Below are 23,053 nucleotides of genomic sequence, written 5' to 3' on the forward strand. Positions count from 1 at the left end.
TAACTTTTTTGTCTTTTTTTTTTTGGTGATGGTGGCAGATAACAGAGATTTCCTTTGCCTAATGGGGTCACTTATGCTCACCTACTTAATCTTCTTGCTCTCTCATTTACTTGTGTACATAAGGCACTGCTAATACAAAAGACCTATGGCTTCTGGGCTTTTCTTGGAGTTCTATAAAAGTTAAATTGTTTTCTTAAATGAGGCTTGTGTTTTTGAAAAATGGAATGTAGTAACCTTCTCTCTCTCTCTCTCTCTCTCTCTCTCTATGTGTGTGTGTGTCTGTGTGTGTGTGTGTGTGTGTGTGTGTGTGTGTGTGTGTGTCTCGCTCTTTTTTTTATTTTTTATTTCTATTTTTTGGGACAAAAATACTATGCAACCTTCAGGCAGGTCATGAGAAGTCTAAAGCAATACAAAAGGGAATACAAAACCTAAAGTTCTTGCCAAAAATATCACACTTAAATTGGTATTATAGGATTTTTAAAAAAATCAAGCCTTCAAAAAGCCTAAATCCCTAAGACCACTACATGTAAAAGTGAGCATGCACACAAACTTCACTCAGCACTAACAATCATGGGACATTTGGAGCTATAATGAGCTTCGCTGAGCTAGTTTGTAATAGCGCAAGATCTAGTCAAAGTGACTCCCTCATATTTCACTTGGAACAACTTCATTGCATCTTCCTTTGTTACCCTGTGTTGGATTCCAACACGAGCCTTGGCCCTCTTTCTCCTACCAACTCTGTAACCAGCTCGCTCAAGCACCGCATAAACATCAATGCCATAAATACTAGTAGATGGGTCGTATTTGATACCAAATCAATGTGCTCTTGAATGCCAAAGCCAAAACATCCCGTGTCACTGAATTATTTTTTATAAGCTCCTACTCTTTCACCTTCAAGCCACTCTCCAGTAGTTGCATGGACTTAGCTCCTCAAACAATAACATAGCAAGCAATCTTCTCATTCCTTTTGATTCCAAAAGATCTCACTATGTAACGAGCCTTTGAAAACACTAGAGTTTTCCCGCTTAGCTTCTCAAGAACCTTGGCAGATCTTGTCAATGTTCAGCACAAGCTTCTGCACCTTGATCTCCTGCATGGGGTTCATAGATTTCTTCTCAAACACAGCCATTGCATCCAATGCAGAAGACGAAGCCTCAACTACTAAGAGAGGGGGTATAAGCAGAAGGCTCACCCACTCACATCCACCAGTGTGCTACAGATCGTAGCCTCATAGCATCGTGGCATGAAGAAGCTCTGTGTGTGTGTGTGTGTGTGCATCTTGTCTTGCAAGGCACTAGCATCGTGGCATGAAGAAGCTCTCTGTGTGTGTGTGTGCATCTTGGATTGCAAGGCACTAGCTACCAAGAGGGCTTCCTGTGTGTTGTTCTGAAGTCAAGGGTTGTAGAGGGGAAAGAAGAGGGGGACCAGTGTAGGGTTTTGATGGGGAGGTTTGAGAGGATACACCCATGACTTGCAAGAAAGTAGAGCTCCGAGCCACAATTGCGAGGCGGTAGAGGTTTGAGCCGTAGTTCAAACCCACAACCAGCAACAAAAGGGAAAAGGGTCCGATGGGGAGGGGGGGGCGGGTCCCTTTTTAATTTTAATTTTAGAGTTTCCAGGTATAAACACCGTAGATTTGATGTCATGCTGGCACGATTTTCAAAGAAAGGTAGAGAGAATTCCAAAAAGATGAGAGAGAGAGAGAGAGAGAGAGAGAGAGAGAGAGAGAGAGAGAGAGAGAGAGAGAGATGATAGATCTTTCAATATGTTCCTATAAGTGTCACTTATTGAATTCCTGACACGTTAGTCCTTGAAAGGGACGTCTTCTATCTTTGTTATGAATGTCTTTCTATCAACCAATCAAAAAATTGTGAATTTTTTATTAGAAAAAAGGGCAAGTCAAGAATCCTTGTAGTGAGTGTCTGCAAAGCTCTATCTTTATAAATGTTTATAATGAGTGTCCACTCTAGCAACCAACCAATAGAAACAAAGGTACATTTTTTTACAACAATCTCTCCTTTTTCATTAGGAAAAAGGGAACACATCACTATGGCCTTATGCATTTGGGCATGCCAAAAAAGTCAAAATTTCTTCTCATTGACTTTGATAAACATACAATCATGAACAACTTCCAAGGGGTAGTGGGGTCATAGTTCTTGGATCCATTCCATGACATGGTATTCTCATGGGGTGACCTATCACATAAAAATATCTTTGGTGGGGGTGCCCTCATGTTAGGAAAGGGTGTGTTGCTGATGGAAAGTTCCTATATTGTCCTACTAGGGATCTCTCCATGTCGGCTTAATGATTCTTGGGTGTAGTGGGATCCATATTTCTTGAGAAAAGCTTTGTGCCACCGTAAAAGATTCAAGTTATGCCAGTTCCTTGAGCCATTGTTGCAAACACCACCCTTCAACTAGCATGGTAAGAGGTCACCTTGTATCATTATGCGTTAAAGACATGTTCTTCAAACAAAAACATGTATGAATTCAAAATTTTCAAGCTATATAATAAACACACGTTCTGAGTATATGTTCTTAAAATTTGCAATTATTTTCATCCAATTAGGAATAAACAATCCTAAAATATACATTATGAGGAGATTACTTACCTCTAATAAGCATGGATTTGAAGAACCTACATGCAAGATGTAACAAAGAATGTGGTTTTAGAGGAAAAGTGGTGACACTTATCTTCTCTAACCTTTGACCTTTCACTATTTAGCACTCATTAAGTTTCAACACAAAAGTAACCTTTGTGCCAAGCACTTCAAAACAAGTAGAGGCAAGACCTTAGACTTCAAAGTCTATGATAAGAATAACACAACCAAAATTAAGAAGTATATTGTTCCCTTTCACCAAGGGGTGTTTATTTCAAATATGTGATGGTGTTGGCAAGCTTCATAATGTGGACATCCTTTTTCTGCATTTGTTGCCGGAGAGTTTTAACCTCCCTCTTTGAAGAGGAAATACTTTCTTGTGATGCCATTGTTTTGAGCTGAAGATTTTGACATTTATGCATCCACAAATGCAAAGAAGCACTTGCACTCATACACAACCGCTTGCAACAGCCTAACAAGCGTGTTTGTCCTCTCTCAATATATTGAAGAGCTGTCAAAAGGCTATAAAATAATGGATGGAAGCAGCTTATAGGATCGTAAGGGTACAAATGTCCATCCACTCAAATGTCAACATTCGTCTCCTTGATGGTACTACGTTCTTGGGATGACCTCTGCTCACCCTCAGGTTTGGCCTTTGGTGTAAACGTTGTGGACAAGCGAATATGCACGATTTTGGTGTGGAGAGTACGTGGTGGTGGAGGCACACGATTTGTGATGTCCGTGAGCACCATGGCAGTTTCTACATAAGGAAGCAAAGGATGAAAAGAGATAGGGGAGAGGAAGGAAGATGGGAGGAGAGAAGGGGGCAGGGGAGGAGAGGGAGAGAGAGGGGAGGAGGGGATAGGAAGAGAGAGGAGAAAGAGTAAGAAGAGAGAACAAAGGTTTCTTTTTGGAGGAGAGGGAGGGAGGGGGGCAGGGGGGGGGGGATATTGAGAAAGTCGACTTTTAGTGCTTGTAGGTTTAACAAAAAGGTCAAAGAATGATTTTTTGATATGTATATATGTTGAGAGAGAGTACATAGAGTTATCTTTCACAGAAGAGACATACAAGGAGTATAATGAGCCAGAATTTTGGCCTTTAAGCATGACCAAGTTACCTCTCTGATAATTTTGGACCCATTGCCAAACATTGTAGTGTATCCAAGATCATCAAGATGTCCTGCTAAAACCAAACTTTTCGTTAGCTTTGGCACAAGTCTGACACCTTAAATCATGGACTTGGTGCTATTGCGCATACACAATTTCACGTCTCCAATGCCACTTATCTCAAGTTGATGGGAATCACATGGCTTAACCTAACCATGTGTAGAATAATAATTGGAGAACCACTTCTTGTGAGGAGTAACCTAAAAACTGGCACGAGTCTGTAATCCAATTCTATACATAGCATTCATCAAAGCTAAAAACACCTCTCAACTCAAATTAGAAGTGAATACTACTTTATTTGACGGCTGCAACATGTCAGAAACAACATCAACATGTGGATACTCAAAGACATTGGGCTCATCTATCTTCATATTTCTCTTAAGAGTTGCAATACTTACAACAATGGCTTTACCCTTCTCTCTCTGTAACAAACGGAAGTCCATTTTCATGTATCCTTTCTTGTGATAATGGTAGCATTCAATGTTCCTTGTGGCATATCCATGACTCTTTCTATGTATGTTCTTGCACTCCTAAGAATGACCATAATTGCGAATACGACCTCTCTACCTTTGATTGTTTCTCTAGCTACTTCCACTAGTCGTATATGCATCACCATTCCCACTACGTACTGTCAAAAGACTTATGTTGAATCTCTTTCGTAAGCAAAGCACTAGTAAAGTCACTAAAAACAAACTTTCCCTTAGGGATGGAGTCCACTAGTTGTATATGCATCACCATGCCCACTAGTGCAAAAGACTTATGTTGAATCTCGTTCGCGTAAGCAAAGCATTAGTAAAATCACTAAAAAAAAAATCCCTTAGGGACGGAGTTACTAATGGCAGTTTTAACACTAGGTTGGTAACCTAACCGGACATAAAAGTGTTATTTCAAGGTTGTGAGAAAAAACTCCAAACTTGTACGATATATATATATATTTTTTAAATCATTTCTTGTGCTTAAAGTTAAGATACCTGTGACTATTGTCTTGTGCATTCTTGTTGCTATTATTGTGTATATTATTGCTAACATCTATTCAAAAATAAAGGTGCTCATTTGGGCCACCCAAAATTGGGTGGCTCAAGCGAGCACCTTTATTTTTTACCTGCATAAAACATATGAAACGTCAATTGTATTTTGCAAGAGTACACAAAAAACACAAAAAATTGAATTTGAATTTACTTTACCTTGACAATTTAATGTGCAAAAAGATCAACTATTTGAATTTACTTTACCTTGACAATTTAATGTGCAAAAGATCAACTATTCGAAAAAGCTACGGATAAAATAAAAATAGTTGTATTTACATTGTGCCACATTGGGACTTTATGAAAGTTTGGACAAATATTTTTCTATCTAATCCTCCTCCTCATCATCATTGTCCATAGACACGTACGTTTGATCACGTTGACTCATAAACCCAAACCAAATTAAACAAATATCAACAGCTCAAAACAATTGATTTTTTTTTATTTGCTTAAACTTACCGCTTGTAGTGGTCCAACCGTTGCCTTGAATTGTTCGGGAGAGATTTGGTTGTTCTTGAACAACCATTGCCAAGTTTCAAATTTTGGATGCCTCGCTCAAAACTTGACCATCTCTCTAGCTAGTCCACTAAGATTGATACTTCCCTAAGCTAGCAAAAACAATAAAAAAATCATCAACTATAATCTTTATAATCCCGATTTGGGTTGTAATTTAACCAGTCTTACATATTTGTTCTTCCATTCTACTTTGCCTCCCGAGCCATAGTGCATGGGAGTTTTTTGGCTTGAGCTTTGCATTGTTGTCTGTAGGATTAGCCCATTGAAGCTTGATTGCTCTTTTCTTGCATTACCCACTCCAACTCTGTATCTGCCATGTTGCCATTGTGATAGCTCCTATCTAGATCTCTAACTTGGTTGGCCGTTGCGTGCTATACATTGGACTGCTTGTTTTTCAAAAATGTTTTTATGTATCCCTCTAACAACTGTTGTGAAAAAGTGTTGATTGAGGGAATTTGGAAATCTAGCATGCAGCACGTCCTCACAATGTAGCACGCATGATCGGGCAGCTGGTTCTCTAAACTTTACAAAAAAATTCTTACATGTCGAATGTATAAGAATATGAAGATGGTACTATCAAAACGCCTTGCACTATGATGTATCGAAGTCCACCTTGCCACCATGTTTTACCCTCTAGTAGCATCCTTGCATGTCTAGCACGGGTGCATCAGTATCCTCTTCCTCTATGTCAGGGGCAACACACTCTAAAATAGGAAACTCCACCCCCCCACTATCAAAACAAGCGAAGTCACATGATCCCTCGATGCTCCATCTCTCTCGGTGCTCGCTACAACACTATTTTAGATTAAATGGGAAAATCCCACAACTTTGGGATTGATTTCAATGCCTACGGATTCCTATTTACCATTTAATTTGGGAAAATTTTATTTATTTTGGGAATGTTATAGATAAGTTTTTTGTTGAGGACTTGTGCTACATTAGACAAAGAGATAGATTCTGAAGAAAATGGTGGTGTTGAGAAACACCTTTTTTTGTCCCATCCAATATTTTATTTTCATGTTGGAGTTAATTGATACTTATAAAAGATACATAGACACGGATAATAAGAAAAAAAAAATATGAAAATGAAATGCTATTCAGTTTCTCCCATAAAGCTAACTTGTCCTTTCTCCACAACATTGGATGGGATTTTAATTGCTTCTACAAGTCTTCCACCCCTTGGAGTCCATGACCACACAACCGCATCAACACACTCCCAATGCCTTGGGTCAGCAAGAGTGCAGCATCAATTCTTTTTCCAACAATCCTCATATTGTCCTTGGATTGTGGGAATTTTTTTCCGATGTTTTGGTGCACAGTACTGAATGAAAACTTTCTTGTAGTAAGGAGATGAGCTGTATACATCAACATCTGACTCTGCAAATCCTAGCCATATCGATATTTTGAATCTGTGATCTCACAAGAACAAAATCCCCTTTCCTTATATCAATTTATGGCCTAAAAGCTTCCTGCGGCCTTGCACTTTGAGGACCAACATAGTGATTATTCAATTCTTCATATCCTTGAAACTCATATGTGTCTTCCTCTATCAATTGCATTCAATGACTCCCTGTTGTTGGACGGGAGCGACACACACCCATGAAGTGCATGCAAACATTACCTAGATCAACATAATGTCAATCGAGGACACAGATGACACGATAGGCACACGGAGGAAATCTCTTTAGCTTGTCAGGCTGAGACCATCCTACACATACAACACTCTGGAAGGCCAACTAAACCACAATCAAGAACCTCACTGCTCTCAACTACACCACCTAGCCACATACACACATACGGAAGGTAACTCACCTAATCATACCAGATTTGTAGGAAACTTAAGGAACACCATCCCCTCACTAGGATACACCTGTCCCTAAGCTTCTACACTCAAAACCCTCACCCTAAACCCATCTGCAGAAAACGCGTAAGATGACAGAGCATAATTTTGAAAGTGCTCTAAACTCAAATTTATGAGTACCTATGCGTAGCTTATGTCGCCACGATTCTATAGACTACTAGCATGCATAAAACAGACATCGTTTGATACACTTACGGTCACAAATAGCTCGTAGATGCGTCGGCGTGTGCGCTTCGTCTCGCGTGGAATGCTTGGCATTGCCGTGTAGCTCTCATCGAGCCTACAACAATGGTGCAGTCGGATCTCCAATGTGTTGAGCGAGCCGGGCGTAGTGAGAGGATAAAGCTCACGCTCACTCTCTTTCTCTCTCACACACAGTAGACGGCAGGGTTGAGTTTTGATTATGATCAAAGTCTTCTTTTACAAAATGACCTAGGTACCTTATATACTAAGGCTACCTTAGGTTTAACCAAAAATGGGGTTGAAAGGGTCAAATGGCTTTGTATTTACAATCTGGAAGTGCCATTGCACCCCGGCTTCTGAAACTAGAATAACTACTCATTACAAATGACGTTTATAGCCATAATCCGCAGCATTTCATAACTCGCAAAAGATAAGACTTTGGTACGAAACTTGAGTTATGTTGTGTTGTTGACCCAGCGGTCACCCCCTTCCGCATTCATGTCGTCCCCGACATGACCTGATTGTCGATGGCGATGTGGTCTTTGCTGTCGTTTTGTTGTTGTAAAGAAAGTATAGACTATAGCCTTTGCAGTAGCTTGTCTTGTTCGTCCAATCCGATGTACATAGTCTTCACATGATTCAGGAAAATCATAATTGATGACGAACTTTATGTCTTTCACATCCACGCTTCGAGCTGCAACATCTGTTTCTGTCATTATAGGTCTACTGCCATATCTAAATTCAAAAAGAACCCAATGTCGTTTAACTTGACTCTTATTATCATGGATAGAGAAAGCTCCATCCATCACTTGCTCCAGCACATCTGTCAATTTGGAGTATTTGTGATTCTCAGAAACAACTTCTACAATCTATAGAATTGAGTGATTGGCTTTTTGATCTTGTGAGCCAATGAAAACTGTGTAAGGATTTTGTAGAAATTGTATGGCTAAAACCCTGAACTTCTTTAGGCCAAGTTGCACTCCAATGCAAAGTCTGTCTGTCAGGCCGAATCCAGGACTTAATCATTCTAATTTGAGGTTCAAAACCCTGCCGAGCGCATTATCAAGGACAAGCTTTTGAGATCCTCTGATTACCCTTATGTCTGCTCTTTGTCATTGAGGACTTCTTTGTTCCTGTGCAATCATGTTGTTAGTGTTGTCTGCAGCGTTGTCATTGTAGGTCATTCTTCGACTCGCCATTGAAGAGAAGTATGCTATGATCTGAAATTGGTGCTCCAATTCATTTGTCAATTGATTTGAGTAGCATTTCCTTATTGTTGATGTAGAAGGAATATGTACAAGAGGATGGTGATAGGTGTCTTTAGATTAGGGTCTAAAACCTGGATGACCAAAGGGAAAAAACCCGGTGGGAAAAAAATGCCTTTGGTATATTAAGCTCTTATTAGAGTTGAGCAGTTGAATGTGAAGTACATGTTCATGAAAGGTGAGTGCTTGGGTGAAACACGGAAAGAGTGCCTGATGCAAGTTCCATTTATGGGACACTTTATATGCATATGAGAAATTTGTCAACAAAAGCATGCAATGTGAAAGAAGGAGATGATGGGTGTTTCGAGGAATAAATGTAGCACATGTGACATGAAAAGATGTCTCAATAGCTTCCACCTTTCCAAGAAGGGTTTTCGATGTAGAAGTTTCTCCACTCGTATCTCACTATGCTCAATACGTGAGTGTCTTTTGGACCTTCTCCTTCACTTCACCAGACTTAAGTACTTAGACTTCGACTCTTTTGCTCACCTATACCAGCATGAGCGACACAACATAAATATGCTCAACTCTTCCAGCTTGAGCAGTACCTAGAATAGCTAAGACGCTTAGACCACATAGAATATTACTTGAATCTTTGGGACTAACACCTCACTCATTTTGTGGCTTAGCTACTCGTCTTTGACTTGTATGACTTGTCGGTTGCCTATTGACACTGCTTTGTGACAAGTTCTTCGGCTGTTGTAGTGGCTGCTGAGACATACTTCGTAGTTTCATCATTTTCTTGTACCTTCTTCGCTTTGTAGTGCTCAGGCCTCTCGTCAGTCTTTTCTTCATGTGGATTATGGATTTTTTTATTTTTTCTTAATAATAACAAAGAAAATCTTAAAGCAACTCAACAAAAGAAAAATCATTCAAATAGAAATCTAAATGCTATGTACACTATACACATGTCCCTAGGGGCTCATATATGGATTTTGTCCCCATACTCCTCTGTAACACTACTACGAGGGAATATACTCTAAATTTTGTCAAAAAATTATCACAATAAAACGCAAAAATTCAATGCATCTCACAAAACATTGCCCTCTAATAGTCATAATGTTAGGTCCGCATTCAGAATGCCTCCCCCCTTCCTATTTGGAGTCATCCTTTACGACAGGGTCTCGCAAAGGGTATGTGTTGTGCTTGGGCAATTAAAAGTTGTGCCTATGCAGGCCTCGTAATGTAGCCCTATTATGCATACACAGTCAATGCATGGAAAATATTCATGTTGTGTAAGATGTGGGTATAAGCAATTTGCTTATTGGCATTTGTTGGCGAGGCTTCCTATTCTAAGCAATGCAATGGTGTTTGAAGCTCCTGTATCGTTGCTTGATTGAAGCGACTTGCTCTCTTCTAATTGTACTGTAATCGTAGGAAGAATTGTAAGAATTCAAGCGGCGATGCACTGACAGCAGTTTTGTTGTTCTTATTTGGGACCCATTTCTTTGCGATTATTGACTGTTTTTTTTGCTGACGCTCGTTTGGGAACCCATACTTGCCCGTGCTTCGTTTGTGTTTGAAGAGACTTCTTTGGGATCCACCTTTTTGTTGTGTGAGTCAACAGTGGTCTTTGCTTCAGCCCTTGTACGCTTGGTTGGGGATGGGATTTAGGCTCTGAAAGTTGATACTGTGGTTGTTTTGGAATCCAAATGAATTCCTGACTTTTTTGTGCTTGAATCAACTTCTTTGGAGCCCAAACCTGAGTTGTGAAAGCTTGCGACTTTGTAATATTCTTACCCGTTCATGCACGCTTTCCTTGTTTTTGTTTTGGTGTTGGATCTTGTGATTTGTCATTAGAGATCTTTGTCTTCTTGATCCATATCTATTTTTGGCCAATCTGGATTTTTGGTATCCAGATTTGTCGAGCTTTTTGGCTTTGACTTGTTGTCCTGTTCTTTTGACCTGTCATGGTTGTTGCCGAAGGGGTTGGTGATAGTGATGGCCTGAGTTGATGATAAAATGTCGTAAGATTCATCACTATCGCTACTATCCTGTAAGGTTTCCAGTTTCTGAAACCTTAAAGGTTGTATAATCTTAATCAAACTGATATGATTATTGAAAAAGCAATGTAGAATTGTCCGACCATGGCAAATATTGATATTTTTGGAATCTTAAGCACATCAAACCCCGGGCTAGAAATTTTCAGAATTGAATTCCGATAAAAACTGGCGTAGTTATGACTCCTGGAAGTTTACACTATGAATTGAGTAAAATAGAAAAATTCAAGGGTTACAGTAATCATTTAAGCATAGACTGTATTAAAGGTCTCCCAGATATTTACCAATTAAGCAAAAACAGGTGAAAATATAGCAAAATTGACATTTTAAAAGCTGGCAGGTAATGGGAGGGTCATCACTGACCTGCCAGGGACTCATTTACCAACAGGGGTCGTTTTTTGACTTGCTGGGGGCTGCTTGAACTTCAAGCAACTTCCTTTTTCAGCCGGTGAGAGCTTAAGAGTGCCAGAAAACTATAAATAGGACCCCTAGCTTCACATTTTAGACAGGCTGGGAGCCTTGCTACTCTCTCTCTCTCTCTCTCTCATCTAGAGAGAACACTACGCAGAAATCGTTAGAGTTTAATCTCTAATTGATTAACCCTAACGGTAATTAGCGTAATCCTTTTTAATTAGCAAGGTTAGATTAAGATAAATTGTTAATAAATCAAAGATTAGGCCTATATATGCTTCTTAAACCTCTTTAAATTAATAAATCTCTGCTAATTATTATAATTAAGCTTAGTAATACTAAGCTAATTATTTATCCTCTCATATTAGGGCTGAAATTAGCCAATTTAACCATGAATTAGTGATAAAAATATTAATTAGGATTAGATTAAGTTGAATTATTTATCAATGATACATTAGACAGTTATTAATCTAGGAAAATTATCCTATAATTTTTTGAGAAGTTTTCCTAATTAATTAGACCTAATTACTCTGTTTTTTGAACAATTTTAATAGGGAAAATTGGTAAATGGAATTCAAATGCTTCCATATAATTATTAGTGGTTAAGTAGGTGTTCAAAAACCCGTGATAATTAGCACAAGTTTAGAAAGTTAATTTAGCTAATTATTTTAGCTAAAATACCCTGTTTTTTGATCAATTTTAATGGGGGAAATTAGTAAATGGAATTAAAATACTTCCATATAATTATCAATGGTTAAATATATGTTTAAAAACCCGTGATAATTAGGAGAAGTTCAGAAAACTAATTTAGCCATTATTTTAGCTAAAATTCCCTGTTTTTGATCAATTTTAATAGGGGAAATTAGTAAATGGAATTAAAATTCTTTCATATAATTATCAGTGGTTAATAAAATGTTCACAAACCCGTGATAATTAGGAGAAGTTCAGAAAGTTAATTTAGCTAATTATTTTAGCTCAAATACGTTGTTTTTTGAGCAATTTTAATTGGGGAAATTAGTAAATGGAATTGAAATGATTCCATATAATTATCAGGGGTTATTTAAATAATCAAGTACATGTGATAATTAAGGAACATTCAGAAAGTTAATTTAGCTAATTACTTTAGATAAAATACCCTGTTTTTTGAGAAATTTTAATAGGGTAAATTAGTAAATGGAATTTAACAACTTCCATATAATTATCAGTGGTTAATAAAGTGTTCAAAAACCCGTGATAATTAGGAAAAGTTTAGGAAATTAAATTAGCTAATTACTTTAGCTAAAATACTGTGTTTATTAAGTAATTTTGATAGGGGAAAATTAGTAAATGAAATTCAAATGCTTCCATATAATTATCAATACTTAATTAGGTATTCAAGTACCTTTAATAATTAGGAGAAGTTCAGAAAATTAGTTTAACTAATTATCTTAGTGGAATTACGTTGTTTTTAGTGGTAAATTAAAGGGGGAAATTAGTAAATCATGTGATATAATTACATGCTATTTATCAAAGTTGTATTATAGGATCAAAAGGCCATGATAATTATCCCAAGGTTAGAAAAGTAGTATAGACATTTATCTAAGTCAAATTACGCTATTTCTAGATAAAAAGTAAAGGGAGAAATTAGTAAATCATGTGATATAATTACATTATATTTATCAGAGCTGTATTATAGAGTCAAAAGGCCGTGATAATAATGACAAGGTTAGAAAAGTAGTATAGATATTTATCTAAGTCAAATTACACTATTTCTAGCTGAAAAGTAAAGGGGGAAATTAGTAAATCATGTGATATAACTACATGCTATTTATGAGAGCTGTATCATAGGGTCAAAAGGACGTGATAATTATGCCAAGGTTATAAAAGTAGTATAGATATTTATCTAAGTCAAATTACACTATTTCTAGCTAAAAAGTAAAGGGGGAATTAGTAAATCATGTGATATAATTACATGCTATTTATCAGAGCTTTATTTTAGGGTAAAGAGACCGTGATAATTATTCCAAGGTTAGAAAAGTAGTATAGATATTTATCTATGTCAAATTACACTATTTCTAGCTAAAAAGTAAAGGAGGAAATCAGTAAATCATGTGCTATAATTACATGCTATTTATCAGAGCTGTATTATAGGATAAAGAGGCCGTGATAATTATTCCAAGGTTAGAAAAATAGTATAGATGTTTATCTAAGTCAAATTATCCAAATTTTAGCTGAAATTTGATGTTGAAAGTTATATAATTAACTTAGAAAATGATAAGATAATTAACAGAGGTCAAAATTATCCTCATCTACTTGTGGTAATTATACCATAGTTAAGTGGTGAAGTAGAAAATTATAATTGACCAAAAGTTCTATTTTTAGCGAATGATTAATTAAAATAAATAGACTTTGTGGTCAAAAGTTTTTAGGAAAATTATAGTAAGTGTAAACCTATGATATCAAGTTAAGGAAATGAAATCTTTATAAGAAATTAAATACAATAAATATTAAGCCCAAAATAAGTAAATTATTAGCTTAAAAGTTGATAGGAAAATTAGGAAAAAGATATAGAAAATTATAAGAAAGTTCGGAGAGCTTAGAAAACCCTTAGGGAAGCGGTGGAAGAAGTTATCATGCTTATATAGACAAATAAGAAATTACTAGGTCAAGAATTTATCAAATAAAACTATAAATTTAACCTTGGATAGGTTACGGTTGAATATAAAGGCTAAGTCTAGATTTTGATTTATTTACCTAATGATTAGACGTCCTTTTTAAACGGATAAGAAGTTATGGCACCAAAAAGAACCCGAGAAAATCCTACATCTGATGATGAGGAAGTAGCTTCAAAACAAACTAGAGCGTCGCACGATGACGAAGCCGGGCCTAGTAGTAGGCCTACGGAGGAGAGTCTTCAGGCGCCAGAGCAGCAGCAGATGGCCAATCAATCCCAGGTGGGTGTCCCATTATTCAATTAAGTCTTTAATTAGTTTAAGTTATTTTATAAATTAGCATTTCATACGTAAGAAGGATAAACCGACTCAAAACGGAAGGTAACTTCCAACGTGCATTTATTTATAAGGTAGGAAAGAATTGTTTGGGTTAAAACTGGTTGAATTAGGAAAGATATGTTTGATCATACTTAAGACAGCTTGTCTCAAGACACCTCCGACTCCTTGATATAAATTGATGATAATGATTGGCTTTCTAGCCACGGTTAAGTCGGTTACCCCCATGAACGATGAGTTTCTACTCCGTGTCATGTCTTGATGTTTCTACATAAGTTAGGATACCGTTTTTTTTATCCTAGGGGAGCCGCCCGGTTGTATGGGCAACTCGTTTGGTGTATGGGCACCCGGAACCTTGGGTGGGGGTTTATCCACTCCGGATTTGAATAAGGAATGGGTGCCGTTTTTTAACCCTTAGGTGGTCTTGAGACAAGAAGAGTACTGGTCATGGTTATTATGGATAATGTTTTGATTGACAGTACCCTGTCTTAAGTTTAAAGATGTTTGTTTTCTGAAAGAATGCTTTCAATGTTGTCTTCAAGGAATTACTCTGATGGAATGTTAAAAGAAACCATTATTTTAAATGTTAAAACAATGTAATAATAAGATATATGAATCTTGTGTGAGTGAGGGGTGGTAAGTGGGGATTGACTAAGGTTGTCAATCATGGAAGGGTGGACCTGATTAGTCAGGTAACTATCCATTCCCGTGCAGTAAAACGTTTTAGAAACTTCTCACTTGGAAGAGGAATCAACCAACGGCTATGCCCTCACATATGTTAGGGGGAAAAAAGCGTTGGCTAAGGAAACCATAATCTGAGTGATGAAGTTATAGAGCCTAAATAAGATTTTTTTTATTTTTTTTTGTAGGTTGTTTGAATACATTGTCCCGTTTCCGCTGCGAGACAGGATTGGGTCTGCTTCTAAGGCTATAGACCCAAGCCATTGTCAATGGTAAAGGTCTATTCCTTAGATTTTTCTTGTTTAGAGACTCCGATTTTTATCAGACCTAGAGACCTGTCAAGGATCCCATCCCGATCTTGGTATAGGCGGGTTGGGGACCTTACAAGTGGTATCAAAGCCTGGGTTAGTTTTAAAAATAAATAAATAAATAAAAATCGTACTGTCTGAAAATGTAAAAAGAAATACATATATATAAATATATTTAAAAAATTAATAAATTTAGTTAGCTAACCAAAGGCTTATGCGTCGATAATTCAGGAAGATCGTGTGATTGAATATCGCAAATTCCAAGTCTTGAGCTTATTTATGAGAGTGCTTGTCGTTCTCCAAACTATTTTTTCCGACGGAGCGTGATGGAGCTACTGATGAAGGCTCACACTCCTCATTCGACTCGGATAAATAAAGGCTGGGAGCTTGAATGGAGCAATGAAGGCGGGACTTATTACAGCAGTACTTGGAAGCTGGGATGTCTTACCACGGATTTAAAGAAACTACATTGGGCTGAGGAATTGAGAGTGGTTCAGTTGTACTACTTCTTGGGTACAAACTCGAGTATCACTGTTCCCATCTACCCAAGAGGCACGGGAAAACCCCTGAACGAATGGGTATGGGATAAAGTGGTGCAGATAATTCCATATCGAAGAATCAAAACTTTTTCTCAGAATATCCCTAAGAATTTGGACGTTATAATTTACTTTCCAATGAGTATAAGAACTATTATACCAATCAATTAGAAGATTGTAGAAATCTGACTACAAACACCCATCGTTTGTATCACCATATTCCAAATCAGCCAGCTATGCGGATCCTTTAAAGGCCGCAAAAATTTACAACAAGTTAGAATGAGATACCTAAGGCTCTTTTGTAAGGCTATCCTTGTAAATATTCACCTTATAAATAAAGAACCAAGTCTTTTGAATTGAATATCTTGATCTTGTGTCTATTCTGAAGTTAAATCCTAGCCGTGTCATAAGTCTTTAAATTGCCAATCCGTCGATCTTACGAAACGATGTAGATACTTGATTCTGTTCTTTATCCCGTGCTTGTTTCTTCTCAAACAAGTACAACCGCCCAACTTCAAAAGAAAAGGGGTCAACGTGGAACGAGATGCAGAGGTATGGATCCAAGCCATGAAGCATACATCAATACAAGATGCCCTTCTCAGGGCTAAGCCTCTTGCAGCTAAAGGAACCAACTCTACAAGAAACTATAATGGATTTAGTAACTTTAGGGGAAGAGCCAGGGAAAAATTCCAACCAGGGATATCAACAACGTGGAGTAGCTGCAGCAGTGAACTGAGAACGGACCTTCCCAAACGTTAGGTGCTATGGATGCAATCAAATAGGGCACTATAGAAATAGTTTTCCAGAAAAACAAAACCCTCGAATTACTGCTAGAGCCATTCCTCAAAATCAAGGAGATAATCTAAGAGGAGGTAGAAATAGAGAACGAGGTAAAGGAAGAGTAAGAGGAACCAGATTTTCTGCAATCATAGGAGAACCAACCCTATGGATAAAAAAAGATAAAAGAGCCACTCGCTTGGCCATAGTTAGCAATCTTAGAGCTTTGTAAACCACTATAAATCAATAATGTAAAAACTTGAGTTACTTATATATTATAATGGAATACATGTTTTTCTTCTCCAAGATTACTTAATGAATCTAAAGTTAAGTTGGTATTTAATCAAGAAATTAAGGATTGATCTAACAAATGAGACCAAAGTTCTCGATAGTAGGAAAAGAATCTGAATTTTGAGAATGACATAGTTATCAAGAAACCAACTCACATTCTTTGTGCTCACGATAGCCTTCCTTGGAAAAATAACATAGACTTGAAAGTATTAAGGTACGAGACTAATAGGAAGTCCAAAAGAACTCTTGGTATGATACTTCTTAAAACCCTTTACATATTGTTGGTCAACCAGGTTAGAGCACAGAGGGGGTATCTCTGGTGCAATAGTAGAAGCTTGTGCCGAACGCAGATTGCTTAGAAGGGCAAGAACACGTCGAGCGTGTTCAGATTGGCAAAGTTGAAATACATGATACTTATCGAACGCTGATTGCTCTGAATGGTCAGTTAGATCGAGCGCGTTCATGTTGACAAGGTGAATTTATGGATCTTTTGTGGAATTGATTTAACTTGGTTTTTGAGATGATGCAAATGGTTTGTAAAGGTTTTTAAGATGGGCTCAACACTAAGATTTTCTCGAGAAAAGTTTAGCTAGCAAGTAACTCCAACCAGAAACTGGAAAGAACTCTTAGAATAATCAGTAACACTTGATAAAGTGGAAAGGTTATCCCTTCGAAGATGCCACTTGTGGAGGACGAATTTCTCTTCTCAAAGATTTTCCCAATTTCGGTTGAGATGAGGACATCTCAAATTCTTAAGTTGGGGTGATTGTAAGGTTTCCAGTTTCTGAAACCTTAAAGGTTGTATAAGCTTAATCAAACTGATATGATTATTGAAAAAGCAATGTAGAATTGTCCGACCATGGCAAATACTGGTATTTTTGGAATCTTAAGCACAACAAACCCCGGGCTAGAAATTTTCAGAATTGAATTCCGATAAAAACTGGCGTAGTTATGACCCCTGGAAGTTTACACTGTGAATTGAGTAAAATAGAAAAATTGAAGGGTTACAGTAATCATTTAAGCATAGACTTTATTAAAGGTCTCCCAGATATTTACAAGATATAGCAAAATATAGCAAAATTGACATTTTAAAAGCTGGCAAGTAATGGGAGGGTCATCACTGACCTTTCAGGGACTCATTTAGCAGTAGGGGTCGTTTTTTGACTTGCTGGGGGCTGCTTGAACTTCAAGCAACTGCCTTTTTCAGCCGGTGAGAGCTTAAGAGTGCCAGAAAACTATAAATAGGACCCCTAGCTTCACATTTTAGACAGACTGGGAGCCTTGCTACTCTCTCTCTCATCTAGAGAGAACACTACGCAGAAATCGTTAGAGTTTAATCTCTAATTGATTAACCCTAACGGTAATTAGCGTAATCCTTTTTAATTAACAAGGTTAGATTAAGATAAATTGTTAATAAATCAAAGATTAGGGCTATATATGCTTCTAAAAACTTTTTAAATTAATAAATCTCTGCTAAATATTATAATTAAGCTTAGTAATACTAAGCTAATTATTTATCCTCTCATATTAGGGCTGAAATTAGCCAATTTAATCATGAATTAGTGATAAAAATAATAATTAGGATTAGATTAAGTTGAATTATTTATCAGTGATACATTAGACAGTTATTAATCTAGGAAAATTATCCTATAATTTTTTGAGAAGTTTTCCTAATTAATTAGGCCAAATTACTCTGTTTTTTGAATAATTTTAATAGGGAAAATTGGTAAATGGAATTCAAATGCTTCCATATAATTATTAGTGGTTAAAAAGGTATTCAAGAACCCGTGATAATTAGCACAAGTTAAGAAAGTTAATTTAGCTAATTATTTTAGCTAGAATACCCTGTTTTTTGATCAATTTTAATGGGGGAAATTAGTAAATGGAATTAAAATACTTCCATATAATTATCAGTGGTTAAATAAGTGTTTAAAAACCCGTGATAATTAGGAGAATTTCAGAAAACTAATTTAGCTAATTATTTTAGCTAAAATACCCTATTTTTGATCAATTTTAATAGGGGAAATTAGTAAATGGAATTAAAATTCTTCCATATAATTATCAATGGTTAATAAAATGTTCACAAACCCGTGATAATTAGGAGAAGTTCAGAAAGTTAATTTAGATAATTATTTTAGCTCAAATACCCTGTTTTTTGAGCAATTTTAATAGGAGAAATTAGTAAATGGAATTCAAATGCTTCCATATAATTATCAGGGGTTATTTAAATAATCAAGTACTTGTGATAATTAAGGAAGGTTTAGAAAGATAATTTCGCTAATTACTTTAGATAAAATACCCTGTTTTTTGAGAAATTTTAATATGGTAAATTAGTAAATGGAATTTAAACACTTCTATATAATTATCAGTGGTTAATAAAGTGTTCAAAAACCCGTGATAATTAGAAAAAGTTCAGGAAATTAAATTAGCTAATTACTTTAGCTAAAATACTCTGTTTATTAAGTAATTTTGATACGGGAAAATTAGTAAATGAAATTCAAATGCTTCCATATAATTATCAATACTTAATTAGGTATTCAAGTACCTGTAATAATTAGGAGAAGTTCAGAAAATTAGTTTAACTAATTATCTTAGTGGAATTACGTTGTTTTTAGGGATAAATTAAAGGGGGAAATTTGTAAATCATGTGATATAATTACATGCTATTTATCAAAGTTGTATGATAGGATCAAAAGGCCGTGATAATTATGCCAAGGTTAGAAAAGTAGTATAGACATTTATCTAAGTCAAAGTACGCTATTTCTAGCTAAAAAGTAAAGGGAGAAATTAGTAAATCATGTGATATAATTACATTATATTTATCAGAGCTGTATTATAGAGTCAAAAGGCCGTGATAATAATGACAAGGTTAGAAAAGTAGTATAGATATTTATCTAAGTCAAATTACACTATTTCTAGCTAAAAAATAAAGGGGGAAATCAGTAAATCTTGTGCTATAATTACATGCTATTTATCAGAGCTGTATTATAGGATAAAAAGGCCGTGATAACTATTCCAAGGTTAGAAAAATAGTATAGATGTTTATCTAAGTCAAATTATCCAAATTTTAGCTGAAATTTGAAGTTGAAAGTTATATAATTAAGTTAGAAAATGATAAGATAATTAACAGAGGTCAAAATTATCCTCATCTACTTGTGGTAATTATACCATAGTTAAGTGGTGAGGTAGAAAATTATAATTGACCAAAAGTTCTATTTTTAGCGAATGATTAATTAAAATAAATAGACTTTGTGGTCAAAAGTTTTTAGGAAAATTATAGTAAGTGTAAACCTATGATTTCAAGTTAAGGAAATGAAATCTTTAAGAGAAATTAAATACAATAAATATTAAGCCCAAAATAAGTAAATTATTAGCTTAAAAGTTGATAGGAAAATTAGGAGAAAGATATAGAAAGAAATTACTAGGTCAAGAATTTATCAAATAAGACTATAAATTTAACCTTGGATGGGTTACGGTTGAATATAAAGGCTAAGTCTAGATTTTGATTTATTTACCTAATGATTAGGCGTCCTTTTTAAACGGATAAGAAGTTATGGCACCAAAAAGAACCCGAGAAAATCCTACATCTGATGATGAGGAAGTAGCTTCAAAACAAACTAGAGCGTCGCACGATGACGAAGCCGGGCCTAGTAGTAGGCGTACGGAGGAGAGTCTTCAGGCGCCAGAGCAGCTTTAGATGGCCAATAAATCCCAGGTGGGTGTCCCATTATTCAATTAAGTCTTTAATTAGTTTAAGTTATTTTATAAATTAGCATTTCATACGTAAGAAGGATAAACCGACTCAAAACGGAAGGTAACTTCCAACGTGCATTTATTTATAAGGTAGGAAAGAATTGTTTGGGTTAAAACTGGTTGAATTAGAAAAGATATGTTTGATCATCCTTAAGACAGCTTGTCTCAAGACACCTCCGACTCCTTGATATAAATTGATGATAATGATTGGCTTTCTAGCCACGGTTAAGTCGGTTACGCCCATGAACGATGAGTTTCTACTCCGTATCATGTCTTGAGGTTTCTACATAAGTTAGGATACCGTTTTTTTTATCCTAGGGGAGCCGCCCGGTTGTATGGGCAACTGGTTTGGTGTATGGGCACCCGGAACCTTGGGTGGGGGTTTATCCACTCCGGATTTGAATAAGGAATGGGTGCCGTTTTTTAACCCTTAGGTGGTCTTGAGACAAGAAGAGTACTGGTCATGGTTATTATGGATAATGTTTTGATTGACAGTACCCTGTCTTAAGTTTAAAGATGTTTGTTTTCTGAAAGAATGCTTTCAATGCTGTCTTCAAGGAATTACTGTGATGGAACGTTAAAAGAAACCATTATTTTAAATGTTAAAACAATGTAATAATAAGATAAATGAATCTTGTGTGAGTGCGGGGTGGTAAGTGGGGATTGACTAAGGTTGTCAATCATGGAAGGGTTGACCTGATTAGTCAGGTAACTATCCATTCCCGTGCAGTAAAACGTTTTAGAAACTTCTCTCTTGGAAGAGGAATCCACCAACGGCTATGCCCTCACATATGTTAGGGGGAAAAAAGCGTTGGCTAAGGAAACCATAATCTGAGTGATGAAGTTATAGGGCCTAAATAAGATTTTTTTTTTTTTTTTTTTGTAGGTTGTTTGAATACATTGTCCCGTTTCCGCTGCGAGACAGGACTGGGTCTGCTTCTAAGGCTATAGACCCAAGCCATTGTCGATGGTAAAGGTCTATTCCTTAGATTTTTCTTGTTTAGAGACTCCGATTTTTATCAGACCTAGAGACCTGTCAAGGATCCCATCCCGATCTTGGTATAGGCGGGTTGGGGACCTTACAAGTGGTATCAAAGCCTGGGTTAGTTTTAAAAATAAATAAATAAATAAAAATCGTACTGTCTGAAAATGTAAAAAGAAATACATATATATAAATATATTTAAAAAATTAATAAATTTATTTAGCTAACCAAAGGCTTATGCGTCGATAATTCAGGAAGATCCTGTGATTGAATATTGCAAATTCCAAGTCTTTGAGCTTATTTATGAGAGTGCTTGTCGTTCTCCAAACTATTTTTTCCGACGGAGCGTGTTGGAGCTACTGATGAAGGCTCACACTCCTCATTCGACTCGGATAAATAAAGGCTGGGGGCTTGAATGGAGCAATGAAGGCGGGACTTATTACATCAGTACTTGGAAGCTGGGATGTCTTACCACGGATTTAAAGAAACTACATTGGGCTGAGGAATTGAGAGTGGTTCAGTTGTACTACTTCTTGGGTACAAACTCGAGTATTACTGTTCCCATCTACCCAAGAGGCACGGGAAAACCCCTGAACGAATGGGTATGGGATAAAGTGGTGCAGATAATTCCATATCGAAGAATCAAAACTTTTTCTCAAAATACCCCTAAGAATTTGGACCTTATAATTTACTTTCCAATGAGTATAAGAACTATTATACCAATCAATTAGAAGATTGTAGAAATCTGACTACAAACACCCATCGTTTGTATCACCATATTCCAAATCAGCCAGCTATGCGGATCCTTTAAAGGCCGCAAAAATTTACAACAAGTTAGAATGAGATACCTAAGGCTCTTTTGTAAGGCTATCCTTGTAAATATTCACCTTATAAATAAAGAACCAAGTCTTTTGAATTGAATATCTTGATCTTGTGTCTATTCTGAAGTTAAATCCTAGCCGTGTCATAAGTCTTTAAATTGCCAATCCGTCGATCTTACGAAACGATGTAGATACCTGATTCTGTTCTTTATCCCGTGCTTGTTTCTTCTCAAACAAGTGCAACCCCCCAACTTCAAAAGAAAAGGGGTCAACGTGGAACGAGATGCAGAGGTATGGATCCAAGCCATGAAGCATACATCAATACAAGATGCCCTTCTCAGGGCTAAGCCTCTTGCAGCTAAAGGAACCAACTCTACAAGAAACTATAATGGATTTAGTAACTTTAGGGGAAGAGCCAGGGAAAAATTCCAACCAGGGATATCAACAACGTGGAGTAGCTGCAGCAGTGAACTGAGAACGGACCTTCCCAAACGTTAGGTGCTATGGATGCAATCAAATAGGGCACTATAGAAATAGTTTTCCAGAAAAACAAAACCCTCGAATTACTGCTAGAGCCATTCCTCAAAATCAAGGAGATAATCTAAGAGGAGGTAGAAATAGAGAACGAGGTAAAGGAAGAGTAAGAGGAACCAGATTTTCTGCAATCATAGGAGAACCAACCCTATGGACAAAAAAAGATAAAAGAGCCACTCGCTTGGCCATAGTTAGCAATCTTAGAGCTTTGTAAACCACTATAAATCAATAATGTAAAAACTTGAGTTACTTATATATTATAATGGAATACATGATTTTCTTCTCCAAGATTACTTAATGAATCTAAAGTTAAGTTGGTATTTAATCAAGAAATTAAGGATTGATCTAACAAATGA

The 23,053-nt window shown here is 36.5% G+C and overlaps 1 pseudogene; it reads right to left on the reverse strand.

Annotated features, from left to right (window-relative positions):
- Positions 1-605: 605 nt before the first annotated feature.
- LOC147461547 (large ribosomal subunit protein uL5 pseudogene) lies at positions 606-1,129 on the reverse strand (annotated as a pseudogene).
- Positions 1,130-23,053: the final 21,924 nt, after the last annotated feature.

The sequence above is a fragment of the Adiantum capillus-veneris genome, chromosome 3 (genome assembly GCF_014529385.1).
Source record: "Adiantum capillus-veneris isolate H3 chromosome 3, ASM1452938v2, whole genome shotgun sequence".
NCBI classification, from domain to species: domain Eukaryota; kingdom Viridiplantae; phylum Streptophyta; class Polypodiopsida; order Polypodiales; family Pteridaceae; genus Adiantum; species Adiantum capillus-veneris.